Source organism: Chiloscyllium plagiosum, chromosome 5, assembly GCF_004010195.1.
Source record: "Chiloscyllium plagiosum isolate BGI_BamShark_2017 chromosome 5, ASM401019v2, whole genome shotgun sequence".
Classification (NCBI taxonomy): domain Eukaryota; kingdom Metazoa; phylum Chordata; class Chondrichthyes; order Orectolobiformes; family Hemiscylliidae; genus Chiloscyllium; species Chiloscyllium plagiosum.
The window spans coordinates 70,408,543-70,414,542 of NC_057714.1; the positions used below are offsets into that span (position 1 = coordinate 70,408,543).

General features: G+C 40.8%; 1 protein-coding gene across 3 annotated transcripts in view; it reads left to right on the forward strand.

Moving 5' to 3' along the window:
* The window catches only part of LOC122549981 (G patch domain-containing protein 8), an 859,839-nt gene that overhangs the window by 333,175 nt on the left and 520,664 nt on the right, over positions 1-6,000 (forward strand). The window lies entirely within an intron of this gene.

A 6,000-nucleotide genomic window follows, 5' to 3' on the forward strand; every position in this document is an offset into this window, starting at 1 on the left:
GCATGTTATACAATAGGAGGAGAAAGTGAGGTCTGCAGATGCTGGAGATCAGAGCTGAAAATGTGTTGCTGGAAAAGCGCAGCAGGTCAGGCAGCATCCAGGGAACAGGAGAATCGGCGTTTCGGGCATAAGCCCTTCTTCAGGAATCCTTATTGTTATACAATAAGGCAATTATATTAAAATGAAACATTCACTTGATCTGTCTATCCTTATCAACTGTAACCCAATTTCTAACTTCTGTTTCTTTTCTAAAGTCCTTGAATATGCTGTGGACTCTGAGTTCAATTGCATCTCTTCCACCTTTCCCTATGCATAATTCTTTTGTCATATTTACATCTTGTCAGAGTTCTGACCCAATCCTGACTAAGGTTGCTAATGGTTTTCTTATTGCCTATAACCGTAACGATTTTCTTTTCTTGAGTCTCTAGCATTGAGGATGTTCAACCACGCCATCATACTTCATTGATTTATCCTCTCTGTGGGACTGCCCATATGTGATTCTCCACCTTTCTATTCCATAAAGCAAGCACTGCTATCCCTTCTCAATTCTGCACAGCCATTGCTAGATTTTCATTGCTCCATTTTGGCTGCTGTGCCTTCAGTTGCTTTGGTCTTAAATTCTGGGATTCACTCCCTAAAACTCTGTGCTTCACTACATCTCCTCATTTACGTGCTCCTTACAATCATCCTCTTTGGCCAAACACAGAGTCATGTCTGTCAATATCCTTTTTAATGTGTGATATGTTAAAGTTTATTTGATAATATTCATTTGAAGTGCCTGGGGTCACACCACTACAATATAACACTGAATAACTATCAGTTGATGAGTTTTACAATATTCTATCATTCATCAAAAACCATGATCACTGACAGATTTTACCATATTCTTACTGATAATAAGGGATATAAATAGGTTCATTACTCTTGTTTTAAGCATCATTACTAATGATGGGAAAGTAATGCTATGTCTTGAAGGAGGAAGTGAGAAAGCAGATAGTCAACAGTAGCCTGCAGTCCAGAGTTCAGCTTTGTTTGTAACTTGTGACATTAAAGGGGACATGACCATTAAATACTCATGTTATCTCTTTCACTGTAGACACTTCTCATCTGTCACAGGTCATTGAAGTTATTCTATAAGCAGTGCAGGATCATAGCTGTAAACTCCTTTATTGAAAACAATTTATCACTGTCCAAGAGGCAGTCGACTCACTTCTCTATTATTGGTTGGCAGTAAAGGCAACCTCAACATGCAAAGTCTGCTGGGTATATAATTGCATATCTCTGTCTTTTGTTTGCAACTGCAAATGAAAAATATTGAAATGGTCTATCGAGCCTTGAAATTTCCACATTCAGCATTACCTGTCTTAATGAATGTGAATGATAAATTGGCACCATGACTGCTGACTTAAACGCTCTTCTGTGCAATGGTTTAACATCACTGAGAATTGGGCTGAGATCACTCAATCACTTCATGGTATTTAAAGAAAAATCTACAACTGTCAGAAAGAAATGACTGACAGTGCTCAAACTCATTGCCTGATTTAGCCTCCTGGAGCCACGTATCTCTAGATTTTATATTACGCATTTCAATCCATACAACGATATTTTTCACACTTAAAAGCACAATTGAGTAAAATGCTTATGCATTCTTATGAAATATATAATAGCATCAAGTGGATGGAATGAACTGATTTACTTTAATGGTAATTTTGCTATTTATAACTGATGATTATACAGAGCTAACAAAACATGACATATATTCAGAAAGCTTTGTCATCAATGCTCATATAAAATTTCCTTTTGTGGATTTGTAATCTTTAGGTGCATATTGACTATTGTTAGCATCCTCAGAAACTCTTTAGGATGAATTGTAGAGCACTATAATGTGTGGGTTGATAAAGTACTCGTGGTTAGTGATTATGCTAATTGTGGAAATTTAACTTCCCTTCACTGTTAATCTTGGTAACTCTTCTGAACTGTTATCATAGAGTCATAGAATTATACAGTATGGAAACAGACCCTTTGGTCCAACTCGCCCATGCCGACCAGATATCCTAAACTGATCTGGTCCCATTTGCCAGCATTTGACCTGTACGTCCTCTAAACCCTTCCTATTCATGTACCCATCATGACGCCTTTTAAATGTTGTAATTGTACCCACCACTTCCTCTGGCAGCTCGTTTCATATGTGCACCACACTCTACATGAAAAAGTAGCTCCTCAGGTCCCTTTTAAATCGTTCCCTTCTCGCTTTAACCCCTTGCCGTCTGGTTTTGGATTCCACTGCCTATTCATGTTCCTCATTATTTTGTAAACCTCTATAAGGTCACCCCTTAGCCTACTATGCTCCAGGGAAATAGGTCCCACCCTATTTGGCCTCTCCCTATAGCTGAAACTTTGTAATCGTTGCAACATTCTTGTAAACCTTTTCTGAACCCTTTAAACTTTAACAACATCTTTCCCCAGCAGGGAGACAAGAATTGAATGCAATATTCCAAAAGTGGCCTAACTAATGTCCCATACAACTGTAAAATAGCATACCAACTTGTTTACTCAATGCACTGCCTAATAAAGTAAGTCTGCCAAATGCCACCTTCAACATCATGTCTACCTAAGACTCCACTTTCAAGCAACTATGCACATGCACCCCTAGGTCCCCTTATTCAGGAACATTCTCCAGGACCTTACCATTAACTGTATGTGTCCTGCCCTGATTTGTCTCGCCAAAATGCCACAACATCTATTTATCTAAATTAAATTCCATCTGTCACCCCTCGGACCATTGGCCTATCTGACCAAGAGCCCATTGTACTCTGTGATAATCTTCACTGTCCACTGCACCATCAATTTTGGTATCATCCGCAAACATGCTAACTGTACCTTCTATGTTCACATCCAAATCATTTATATACATGACAAAGAACAGTGGGCCCAGCAACCTTGAGGCACACCACTAGTTATCGGCTTCCAGTCTTAAAATAACCCTCCCCCACCTTCAAGCCACTTTTTGTATTTAATTGGTTAGCTTCTCCTGGATTCCATGTGATCTCATTTTGCTAACCTGTCTACCATGTAGAACCTTATTGAAGTCCATATAGGCAAGGTCTACTGCTCTGCCTTCATCAACCTTCTTTATCACTCCTTTAAAACTCAATCAAGTTAGTGAGATATGTTTTCCCACACATGCAGCCATATTAACTTTCCCTAATCAGTCCTTGCCTTTCCAAATGCATGTAAATCCTATCCCTCATAATCCCCTTCAAGAATTTTCCACCACTGACATCAGGCTCACTGCTGTTTAGTTCCCAGGCTTTTCCTTACCACTTTTCTAACAAAACTGGCACCACGTTAGTCAACCTCCAGACTTCCGGCACCTCACCTAAGATCATAGACCATAAGACACAGGAGCAGAAATTAGGCCATTTGGCCCATCGAGTCTGCTCCACCATACAATCATGGCTGATAAGTTTTTCAACGCCATTCTCCCACTTTCTCCCTGTAACCTTTGATCCCCTTGACAATTAAGAACCTGTCTATCTCTGTCTTAAATATACCCAATAACCTGACCTCCATTGTCATCTTTGGCAAAGAATTCTAGAGATTCACCACTTTCAGGCTGAAGAAATTTCTCCTCCTCTCCATTCTAAAAGGTCTTCCCTTTCCTCTAAGGCCTAATCTCTCCTGCTAATGGAAACATCTTCCCAATGTCCATTCTATCCAAGCTGTTCAGTATTCTCTGAGTTTCAATTAAAATTCCCCCTCATTCTTCTAAACCCCATTGAGTATAGACCCAGAGTCCTCAAGTGTTACTCATAAGTTAAGTCTTTCATTCCTGGGATAATTCTCATGAAGCTCCTCTGGACCTGCTCCAGGAATATGTCCTTCCTGTGGGCACAAAATTGCTCACAGTACTTTAAATGTGGTCTGACCAGAGCAGTATAGAGCCTCTGAAGTACACAGCTGCTTTTATATTCTAGTCCTTTCAACATAAATGCCAACGTTGCATTTGCCTTCCTAACTATTGTCTCAAGCTAGCAAGTTTACCTTAAGAGAAACCTGGACTGAACTCCCAGGTCCCTTTGCACTTCAGATGTCTGAATCTTCGCCCCATTTAAAAAATATTCCATGCCTCTATTCTTCACACCAAAGTGCATGATCTCACATTTTCCCACATTGTATTCCATCTGCCACTTCTTTGCCCACTGTCCTAACATGCCTAAATTCTTCTGCAGCCTCTCTACTTCCTCAATACTACCTGTCCCTCCATCTATCTTTGTCTCATCTGCAAACCTAGCCAGAATGCCCTCAGTTCCTTCATCTAGATCATTAATGTATAAAGTGAGAAGTTGTGATCCCAACACTGGCCCTTGCAGAACACCACGAGTCACAGGCTGCCATCCTGAGAAGGATCCTTTTATCCCCACTCTGCTTTCCACCAGATAGTCAATCTTCTATTCGTGCTAGTATCTTACCTCTAACACATGGGCCCTTATCTTACTCAGCTGCCTCCTGTGTGGCACCTTGTCAAAGATGTTCTTGAAGTCCAGGTAGATAACATTCACTGGTTCTCCTTGGTCTAAACTGCTCATTACCTCTTCAAAGAACTCTAACATATTTGTCAGGCATGACCTCCCCTTGATGAAACCATGCTGACTTTGTCCTATTTTACCGTACGCTTAACAAGTATTCAGAAATCTCATCCTTCACAATGGAATCCAACATCTTACCAATGACCGAGGTCAGGCTAATTGGGCTGTAATTTCCTGTCTTCCACCTTACTCCGTTCTTAAACAGGACGGTTACATTCGTGATTTTCCAGTCCTCTGGGACCCTCCCTGACCCCAGTGATACCTGAGAAATCATCACTAATGCTTCTACTATCTTTTCAGCTATATGCATCAGAACTCTGGGGTGTAGTCCATCTGGTCCAGGTTATTTATTCACCTTCAGACCTTTCAGCCTTTCTAGCACCTTCTCCTTGGTGATGGCCCCCTGACTCTTGCGAATTTTTAGGATGTTGCACGTGTCTTCCATGATGAACACTGACACAAAGTACTTGTTCAGTTCCTCAGCCATTTCGTTTTTCCCCATTAATACTTCTCCAGTGTCATTTTTCAACAGCTCTTTTGCCTTTTGTATATCTAAAGAAACACTTACAAATTTCTTATATATTACTGTCTAGCTTACCCTCATATTTAATCTTCTCCCTCCTTATTTCTTTGCTCGTTGTCCTCTGTTCGTCTTTGTAAGCTTTTTAATCCTTTGCAACCCTTCGCTGCATGATATGCTTTTTCTTTTGCTTTTATGCTGTCCCTGATTTCCCTCATCAGCTGTGGTTGCCTCGTCCTCCCTGTCCCATGCTTCTTTATCCTAGGAATTAATTGTTGCTGTGTCTCTCGAATTACTCCCAGAAACTTCTGCCATTACTGTTCCACTGTCTTTCCTGCTGGGCTCTTCTCCCAGTCTATTCTGGTCAGCTCCTCCCTCATGCCTCTGTTTTTTTATTCAGCTGTTATACTGTTTCATCTGATTCTAACTTTTCCCTCTCAAACTGCAGAGTAAATTCTATTATATTATGGTCAATGCCTTCTAAGGGTTCCTTCACCTTGAGCTCCCTTATCAAATCTGCTCATTGCACATCATTAAATCCAGAATAGCCTGTTCCTTAGTGGACTATACCATAAACTGCTCTGAAAAGACATCTCATTGACATTCCACAAATTCAATTTTTTGTAATCCACTACCAGCTTGATTTTCCCAATCTACCTGCATAATGAACTCCCCCATGATCACTGTAACTTTGCTTTTCTTACACACCTTTTCTATCTCTTGATGTATATTGTGCCGAAAATGTGTTGCTGGACAAGCGCAGCAGGTCAGGCAGCATCCAGGGAACAGGAGAATCGACGTTTCGGGCATAAGCCCTTCTTCAGGAATGAGGAAAGTGTGTCCAGCAGGCTAAGATAAAAGGTAGGGAGGAGGGACTTAGGGGAGGGGCGT